Raw genomic sequence first — 10,486 nt, 5'->3', positions numbered from 1 at the left:
AAGAGTGAAACTCCGTCTCAAAAAAAAAAAAAAAGAAAAGTAGGCTTATATAGGGTTCTCCAAATAAAAGAACAAAATCGAACATTCTAACTAAATAAAGTTTAGTACACTAATTTTGGAATTATAGCTAAAATTATTTTGTGTGCATAACTTACATTTATTTATTTATGTATTTATGGAGAGTCTTCCTCTATCGCCCAGCCTGGAGTATAGTGGTGTCATCTTGGCTCACTGCAACCTTCATCTCCCGGGTTAAAGCTATTCTCCTGCCTCAGCCTCCGCAGTAGCTGGGATTACAGGGGTGCACCACCATCGCTAAGTTTTGCATTTTTAGCAGACACAGGGTTTCATCTTTTTTGCCAGGCTGATCTCAAAATTCTAACCTTAGTTGATATGCTCACCTCGGCCTCCCAAATTGCTGACATTACAGGTGTGAGCCACTGTGCCTGGCCCATGACTAAATTTTATTAAAATCATTCTTATAAGCACATAGAAGCTCACATACTTAGTACTCTGTAAACTATAAAACAAAAAAATATATACATAAGAAACAAGAAAGTCATGGGTCTAGCATAAGTACCAGGCAAGTAAAAACAGATAATTTGGATGGGGAGACTCTGAACTGTAAGCCACAATATATTACAGTAATCAATTCAATGCAAAGTAGAAAGTATAGATTGGCAGCTTTGCACAATGGTGGTATTGTAGTCAAATGAGGTTTATCTGAAGCAGAATTATTGCTAATTGAAAACTTTTCCCACTACCCTGCTAGGATGAGGTGAACTGGCAATTTTTGGCGGTCTCTACAGGGACTGAATTTTTTTTTTTAAAAAAAGAAAGTATAGATTTGCATTCAGCATTTCGGAGGATTTTTGTTTTCTAAAATATCAGACATCTGGCTGGGTGTAGTGGCTCATACTTGTTATCCCAGCACTTTGGGAGTCCAAGATGGGTGGATTCACCTGAGGTCAGGAGTTCAAGACAAGCCTTATTAATATGGTGAAACTCCATCTGTACTAAAAATACAAAGATTATCCAGGTGTGGTGGCCTACACCTGTAGTCTCAGCTACTGGGGAGACTGAGAGAGAATTGCTTGAATCCAGGAGGTGGAGGTTGTAGCCAGCTGACATTGTGCCACTGCACTCCAGCCTGGGCGGGTGAGATTCTGTCTCAAAAATACTAAAAATGATAGAAAATTAGGCACTTAATTAAAATAATTTGTTTTCTTCCAATATTAATTTTTTACTCTGAAAATACAAACTCATACTCAAATAATTTTCTTATGCCTAAGGTTTACATTTAGACTAATAGATGTGTATGTTTAACACTATGTAAATGAAAACTAAAAGTCTGTGTGTTTGCAAACATACAGGCCACATATTCAAATAAGAATACATAAGAAATTTTAAAAAGTATTTATTCAGGATTCATATGATTAAATTTTATTTATAGTTGTATATAACTTTTAGTATTACAAAAATGATTCTGTAGTCAATAACAATACATTGTAGTTAAAAATAACTAAAACTATAGAACTGGACTGTAATGCAAAAAAAAAAATAAATTCTAGAGGTAATGAATACCTCATTTAACTTAATGTGATTATATACTGTATAGCTCTATCAGAATATGTAGATATAACAAATATTATGTACCCACAAAAATTAACACAAGTAAATTTAAATGTAAAAAAAGAGAATAACAATTTTACCTACAGGAATAATATTCCCTATTTGCAGTTTTAAGCCACTGGCAAAAAAGATTACTAGAGATGTTAGTCCATTATTTAACCAACTAGCGTATTCTTACCATCTTTTACTTACAGCCTTGAGTAAGGGGGACTAGGTTAAAGAAAGTGGATTAAGATTTACTTTAATGCACAATATTTAACATGTGAAAAATGTTGACTTAAGAAATTAAGTTCACATGTAATCTGAAATTGTTAACATATACCACATTTTGTTTCATAGAAGTACAATTAGTGAAATATTTTACTAACTAATTTCTTTTTTTTTTTTTTTTTTTTTTTTTTTTTGGTTTTTTTTTTTTTTTTTTTTTTTTTTTTTTTTGAGACGGAGTTTCGCTCTTGTTACCCAGGCTGGAGTGCAATGGCGCGATCTCGGCTCACCGCAACCTCCGCCTCCTGGGTTCAGGCAATTCTCCTGCCTCAGCCTCCTGAGTAGCTGGGATTACAGGCACGCACCACCATGCCCAGCTAATTTTTTGTATTTTTAGTAGAGACGGGGTTTCACCATGTTGACCAGGATGGTCTCGATCTCTTGACCTCGTGATCCACCCGCCTCGGCCTCCCAAAGTGCTGGGATTACAGGCTTGAGCCACCGCGCCCGGCCTAATTTTTGTATTTTCAGTAGAGACGGGGTTTCAACACATTGGCCAGGCTGGTCTCGAACTCCTGACCTGGTGATTCACCCACATCAGTCTTCCAAAGTGCCACAATTACCAGAGTGAGCCACTGCATCAGGCCAATTTAACTAAAAATATTTGTCTCTTAATGCACAAGAATATTACTCTGCACACTTACCTCATGCATCACTCACCTCATGCACCACTCAATATTGTTAAGTTAGCCACAAAGAACCTTTTTACTTAGATTTAGATTTTCATCATGCATCTCACATTTTAATGTACTCGCTCTTTCATAAAAGAGGTCATAAATGCTCACCTAATAAAAAAAATCTCATCTTTGATGCAGCAATAATTGGTCACATGCTTTTATGTATGAATACAATAGGAATAAAGCAACAGGATGGGCCTGACAGAGTGGCTAACACCTGCAATCCCAGCACTTTTGGAGGCTAAGCTGGGCAGATCACTTGAGGTCACGAGTTTGAGAACAACTTGGCCAACCTGGCAAAACTCCACCTTCACTAAAAATACAAAACATAGCCAGGCATGGTGGTATGTGCCTGTAATCCCAGCTACTAGGGAGGCTGAGGCAATTGTGTCACTTGAACCCAGAAGTTGGAGGTCGCAGTGAGCCGAGATCACACCACTGCACCCCAGCCTGGGTGAGAGAGTGAAACTCTGTCATTAAAAAAACAAACATTTCATTAGCATGAAGTAATTTGAGAATTAATTACAACATTTTTACTATGAAGTAATTACGGGGTTAACTACCACATTATTTGCTTCTGAAAAAATCTGTAATCTTTCCTAAAAAAGTATACTTGTAATTATAACTCTTCAAAAAACTTTCTAATCTTTTAAAGTTACATACAATTTTTCTACCAACTTTAGTTTTGGATGATTTTCTAAACTCAGAATACTGGTTTAGTGTTAACGACTGAAGTGTTAGTGCCTTAATTATTTTCAATTGTCTGATATTTACATAGACTTAATTTTTGATTAAATATTTTTTTCCTATGTACTCAATCTGCAAAAATATGTTTTAGTATAAACTCTCTGGGATTTTCTAAGCTTTAGCTTTTAAATAAATGTTTTTTCCCCAAAGTTATTATATTTCCATAGTTTTTTATATATTCTCTGATACTGAACAAAGTTTGAGCAATTGCTTCAGGGTTTGCCTCTAATACAAAATAACAAAATCTGTGTTACACATAAAGGTACTACAACTCTCTTTATACTTGGAAAGTTTGTCTTTGAAATAAATGCTCTTCAGCACTTTAAAGACTGAAGAATGTTTTGAGAGAATTGCACTTTTAATGCTTTAAGTATAAACTCTTTCATGTACAGTAAGATTGTGAGCAGATATTAACCACTTTTTAACTTTCATTTGTACATTTGTTCTCAAGTATAAATGCTTTCCTGTGCAATAAGGTGTGAGCATTATGTAAAAGTTTTGCAACATTGTTTATACTTCTAGAAGTTTTCTCCAGTACGAATTACCTTACCTACAATCAAGTGTGACAACCATTTAAAGGGTTTGTCACATTATTAATATTTCTCACCAGCATAATTTCTTTTATGTTTGGAAATGTTTGAGGTGTTGTCCCAAGCATTGTCACAACTTTAGGGTTTCTAGAGCGTCTCTCCAGTATGAATCATCTTATGTCTGTTAAGGATTCAGGACTAGTTAAAGGCTTTGCCACATTCTTCACACTTGTAGGGTTTCTCTCCATTATTAACTATCTTAGGACTAATAAGATTTGAGGACTCGCTAAAGGCTATGCCACTTCCTTCACATTTGTAGGATTTCTTTCCAGTACAAATTCTCTTATGTGTAGTAAGGTTTAGAGATTGATTAAAAGCTTTGCCACATTCCTAACATTTGTAGGGTTACTTTCATATGAATTATCTTATGACTAGTAAGGTGTGAGAGCCTGCTAAAGGCCTTGCCACATTCTTCACATTTGTAGAATTTCTCTCCAGTATGAATAGTTTTATGTGTACTAAGGTGTGAGGATTGGCTAAAAGCTTTGCCACAGTCTTCACATTTATAGGGTTTCTCTCCAGTGTGAATTTTCTTATGTGTAGTAAGGGTTGAGGACTGGTTAAAAGCTTTACCACATTCCTCTCATTTGTAGGGTTTCTTCCCAGTATGATTCCTCTTATGGGTAGTAAGGTGGGCGAATTGGTAAAAGGTTTTTCCACATTCTTCACATTTGTAGGGTTTCTCTCCAGTATGAATGATCTTATGTTTAGTAAGGTTTGATGAATGGTTAAAAGCTTTGCCACATTTCTCACATTTGTAGAGTTTCTCTCCAGTATGAATTATCTTATGTGTAGTAAGGTTTGAGGATTGATTAAAGGCTTTGCCACATTCTTCACATTTGTAGGGTTTCTCTCCAGTATGAATTATCTTATGTCTAGTAAGAATTGAGGGTTTGTTAAAGCCTTTGCCACATTCTGCACATTTGTAAGGTTTTTCTCCAGGATGAATTTTTTTATATGTAGAAAGGTTTGAGGCCTTATTATAGGCTTTGCCACATTCTTTAAATTTGTAAGGCTTCTCTCCAGCATAAATTATCTTATGTGCAGTATGGTGTGAGAACCACCTAAAGCCTTTGCCAAATTCTTCACATTTGTAGAATTTCTCTCCAGTATGAATTATCTTATGTGTAGTAAGGGTTAAGGATTGGCTAAAAGCTTTGTCACCGTCTTCACATTTGTAGGATTTCTTTCCAGTATGAATTCTTTTATGAGTAGTAAGGTGTACAGATTGGTTAAAGGCTTTGCCACATTCCTCACATTTGTAGGGTTTCTCTCCAGTATGAATTCTCTTATGTGTAGTAAGGCTTTCCTTTTGGTTAAAAGCTTTGCCACATTCTTTACATTTGTAGGGCTTCTCTCCAGTATGAATTCTTTTATGAGTAGTAAGGTGTGCAGACTGGTTAAAAGCTTTGCCACATTCCTCACATTTGTAGGGTTTCTCTCCAGTATGAATTCTCTTATGTGTAGTAAGGTTTTCCTTTTGGTTAAAAGCTTTGCCACAGTCTTCACATTTGTAGGGTTTCTCTCCCGTATGAATTCTCTTATGTGTAGTAAGGTTTACAGATTGGTTAAAGGTTTTGCCACATTCCTCACATTTGTAGGGTTTCTCTCCAGTATGAATTCTCTTATGTGTAGTAAGGCTTTCCTTTTGGTTAAAAGCTTTGCCACAGTCTTCACATTTGTAGGGCTTCTCTCCAGTATGAATTCTCTTATGTGTAGTAAAGTGTGCAGATTGGTTAAAGGCTTTGCCACATTCCTCACATCTGTAGGGTTTCTCACCAGTATGAATTCTCTTATGTGTAGTAAGGCTTTCCTTCTGATTAAAAGCTTTGCCACAGTCTTCACATTTGTAGGGCTTCTCTCCAGTATGAATTCTCTTATGTGCAGTAAGGTGTGAGAACCAGATAAACCCCTTGCCACATTCTTCACATTTGTAGGATTTCTCTCCAGTATGAATTATCTTATGTCTAGTAAGTTGTGAGACCTGGTTAAAAGGTTCTCCACATTCTTTACATTTGTAGGATTTCTTTCCAGTATAATTTTTTTTATATGTAGACAGGTTTGAAGCCTCATTGTATACTTTGACATATCGTTTATATTTGTAGGGTCTTTCTTGAGTATGAATTATTTTATGTTGAGCTAACTGTGAAAGTGTACAAAGGGACTTATCACATTCTTTACATTTGAAAGGATTCTTTCCAGTTTGTCTTATCTTATGTCTGTTTGAATTTGAAAATTTATGAAAGACTTTCACAAATGTGTTGCATGGAAATATTTTGCTCCGGGTAGTTGTGAAAAACTGGTTAAGTCCATTGTCACATTCTTTGCGCACCTTACATTCAAACACGCTTTGACAACATTTTCTTAAATGCAAATTTTTATGTCCACATTTTTTATATCTTCTCAGTATCACATTTTGGAAACAATTTTTTATGCCCTGCTTTGGCCAAAGGTCTCGGGCAAAATAAGAACACACAGCTGAAAGAAATAAAAACAAGAAATTACTTCACTTGCTACACTCAGATTTATACACAAATCTTCCCTACAAAATCATGCAAACTACATCACCAGACGGCACAGCAAAATGTTACAGGCTCAAATTTTTTCGCAGATGTATACATGTAACAAAAACATACAGAACTAACTACATTTGTAAAAAATTAAGTGTGTGCAATGCCCCAAATGAGCCTAATGCAAACTGCCGCATAGAAGAAAAGTCTCTTAAATTTACCAAACGCCTTCCCAATATAACATAGTGACTTTAGAAATAAATTGCCAACTTCTGGTTTCTTTTTTAGAAGACAAGTAAAATACTGCCTTATACATCTTTATTTCTGAATGGTATGGTTTTTACAAACACTGGTTCCTGTCTCTCATTACATAAAGGTCTAAAATAAATAGTGGTATTTTTTCAAATGACAGTTTGAGTCTGCTGAGACACAAGGTAAGTTTTATAACAGCAGAAAGACTGTGGTATCACAGACAGAAAACAATTGTAGCAAGTGATTACCGGTTAAGAAGAAACATAAACAGGCTGAGTTTGTTGCTTCACACCTGTAATCTTAGCACTTTGGGAGGCCCAGGTGGCTGGATCACCTGAGGTCAGAAGTTTAAGACCAGTCTTGACAACATGGGAAAACCCTGTCTCTACTAAAAATACAAAATTAGCTGAGCATGCAGGTACATGCCTGTAATTTTAGCTATGTGTGAGGCTGAGAAAGGAGAATCACTTGAACCTGGGTTCAAGTCTTAGCTGCAGTGAGCTAAGACAATGAGAGGAAAGGAACATAAGAAAAAGAAGGAGGAGGAGGAATAATAATGAGTAAACTCCTTTAACTAAAAACTAAAAAGAAAATTTTAGACAAGGCACATTCTAAGAACATGTTTGAGAGACTCCCAGAATCTCTAGCCAAGATGACTGTTTTCAGTCTATGTCAGAAAAAAAATGACATTTTAAATATTGTGACAGGTAGCTTTTTTTAAATGTCCAAATATCAATCAACTATTACAATGTATACAAAACTGGACAATATAATTTCATCAAAAATATTATATAATTTTCAGAAAGAAATCATAAATATGTACATGTTAATTTTTAAACACTGATAATAAATTAAATATTCAATGACTGAAATAGGAACACAGACTACTGTAGAAAATCAGAAAAATAAAAATGGAAATAAATATATATAATATATTTTCTTAAATTTTGGAGGTAAAAAATAGAAAAATAAGTAACTGGAAAAGCCAAAAAGAAAAAATAATGTAAAAATGAAGAATTTCAACAAAAAAATAGAATACATACAAAGATATTTATAACGAATACATATATAAGCACATTTTCAAAAATCACAGATAAGAAGAAAGTTGTGGAAGCTGCAAAATAAAAGTAATGTGTCATTTACAAACATAGTCTTATGATATAACCAGTCAATTATCAACAAAACTTTTGCCGAGCAGAAAGAAACTGTGTGACACAGTCAAAGTCCTGGGAAGAAAAAAAAAGGTATCATGTGAGGACAATAACCATTAGCAAATCTGTCCTGCCAAATAAAAAGAAAAAACAATTCTGGGTTGGGTGTTGTGGCTCACCCCTGCAATCCCAGGGCTTTGGGAGGCTGAGTCAGGCAAATCATGAGCCCAAGAGATCAAAACCAGCCTGGCCAACATGGTGAAATCCCGTCTATACTAAAATTACAAAAATGAGCTGTGTGTTTTCAAAAACAATGAAAAAGTGATCAAATTTTTCAGTCTCTTTTATGCCACAAAGAGGACTTTGGCTGTCACTGTAAATGTGAAGGAATATCACCAAAGGGAAAGTAAAATGTTTAGAGATTTTAAAAAGACAAGACTGAAGATGTTTCTATGTAGAAAAAAAAAAAAAAAGTCACGCTTCCCAGAAACTATTTTCTATGAAACACAGATTTCCAAATCATGTTAAGGACTGGCTTTTTCTTGCTTTGGACCTCTCATCTGTGTCGTCTGTTGTTCTCACTTTCACTCTCACCTACCTGGGGGTTTGGCTACCATCTCATGTCTCTTCACATTCCAAGGTTCTTTTCCTTGCTCCAGACAGGTGATCAGGTCTGGCTTAGAGGCAGCAATACCTGTTTTATTAAAAATTACATGAATCTTGCTCATATTCTCCAATTACCAACTTAGTAGTGTGCTCAGTAAGAAGAATGTAATAGAACATTCTAGTAAAATAATTCTAAAATACTAATTGGTAACAAAAAATTTAAAATATTTTTAAAAATATTTTAATTTTGTAAGTTCTTAATTTTACTACCTGATACTACTAAATCAAAAATTAGTATTGACAATCAGATTTTTAGATGTCGGCAACAGTATGTTATGCCACCAAATTTCTAAAATTAACACTAATCTAGAGTGAAGAACACAGATCAACTCTGGAATGTGGAAAGTTCAGGTCAAAATTAAACATCTTAAAATTATTTTTTACTAGACAAATCTTGAAGTTTTTTTTCTAAACAGATCTAAAAGCAAAAATTACCAAAAATTATTCCTCAAAAAAAAAAGTAAAAAAATAAAACTTAGAATGTATATTAGAAAATTGTACATTGAAGTGACACTCACCCAGGAAGACCAGGTTTCTGTAGTTCTCTAACATCACATTCCTATATAAATTCCGCTGTGCAGTGTTCAGGCATTGCCACTCCTCCAGAGAGAATTCTATGGCCACATCCATAAATGTCAACACTCCCTGAAAAATATACACACACATACACATTTACCAAGTGGCCATGAGCAGAATTTTTAATTTGACTCAAGATAAAACAAGAATAAAGAGAACTTGTTCTTACTTACAGGAGTGGCTGACAATACCTAATAAATAACTTTCAACACAGAAATATTCTCTAATGTATTCTCTAACTGTGAGAAAAGACAGTGGCATAAGACCCACAACATCAACATATACATATCACTTTCTGGACAATGAAGTATAAAACTGAGGGTATAAACACTAACATGTACATTTTTGAGTGCTCTATTTACATCATACAGAATGGGTTGTGTAAACTTTTCAGATGGAAAAGACATACTGAGTTGGAAAGTACTGCTCAAATTTTAATGTGTACAATAAACTGGAGATCTTGTGAATGCAGATTATAGTTTCAGAAAATCTGGAATAAAATCTGAGTTTCTGAATATCTAACAAGCTCACCACGAATGCTAATGTTTTTGGCTCAAGAAAACTATTTTGTTAAACATCCCGTAAGTGAAAGAGGCTGTGTGTTTTTCAGTTTTTATGGCCTGTAAACAGAGATGAGAGCTTTCATTTTCCAAAGACAGATACATGCAAAGAAAACCTAAGAAAGGGCAGCTGCCAGCTTAAAACTTATTGTTTATCTACATCAGCTGCATAAAGATACTTAATAATGGAGAGAAAAATAATTAACTCTATAAAAAAAAGAAAATCTGTCACAAAGCTCATTAACCAAGTGAGTTATTAACATCAACTACATGAGGTCAAATTTCTATGATGTGCTGAGACACACAGAAGGACCCTACGTAACTTCCCTCTCAGAAGTAAACCATAATCTGAATTTAATCATAAAGAAACATGAGTTTGGCCAGGCGCGGTGGCTCCCATCTGTAATCCGAGCACTTTGGGAAGACAAGGCAGGCAAATCACAAAGTCAAGAGATCAACAGCATCCTGGTCAACATGGTGAAACACCATCTCCACTAAAAATACAAAAATCGCAAGCATTCCTATAAGCCAACAATGAACAATAAAAAAGCCAAATCATACATGAACTTTACAACTGCTACAAAAGGCTTAAAATATCTAGAAATACATCTAACAAGGAATGGGAAGGACTTCTTCGAGGAGAACTACAAAACACTGCTCAAGGAAGTAAGAGAGCACAAATCAAATGGAAAAACATTCCATTTTTATGGACAGAAAGAATCAGTATTAGGTCGGGCGTGGAGGCTCATGCCTGTAATCCTAACACCTTGGGAGCCTAAGGCGGGTGGATCGCCTAAGGTCAGGAGTTTGAGATCAGCCTGAGCAACATGGAAAAACCACGACCAACGTGGAGCAATC

General features: G+C 35.1%; 3 pseudogenes across 1 annotated transcript in view; 1 reads left to right on the top strand and 2 right to left on the bottom strand.

Annotated features, from left to right (window-relative positions):
* The window catches only part of LOC108301910, a 101,280-nt pseudogene that overhangs the window by 1,483 nt on the left and 89,311 nt on the right, over window positions 1-10,486 (bottom strand).
* LOC119470723 lies at window positions 683-812 on the top strand (annotated as a pseudogene).
* LOC108301903 overlaps window positions 3,876-10,486 on the bottom strand; it is a 29,316-nt pseudogene continuing 22,705 nt past the window's right edge. The window contains exons 2-6 of the transcript XR_005199679.1: window positions 9,011-9,137; window positions 8,425-8,520; window positions 6,000-6,391; window positions 4,156-5,939; window positions 3,876-3,989 (exon numbers count right to left, since the gene is read on the bottom strand). The product of XR_005199679.1 is annotated as a zinc finger protein 98-like (transcript). The remainder of the gene's footprint in view (window positions 3,990-4,155; window positions 5,940-5,999; window positions 6,392-8,424; window positions 8,521-9,010; window positions 9,138-10,486) is intronic.

Source organism: Cebus imitator, unplaced genomic scaffold, assembly GCF_001604975.1.
Source record: "Cebus imitator isolate Cc_AM_T3 unplaced genomic scaffold, Cebus_imitator-1.0 Scaffold38, whole genome shotgun sequence".
NCBI classification, from domain to species: domain Eukaryota; kingdom Metazoa; phylum Chordata; class Mammalia; order Primates; family Cebidae; genus Cebus; species Cebus imitator.
Note: the sequence above shows the minus strand (reverse complement) of the source record. Positions and strands in the feature narration are given on the sequence as shown.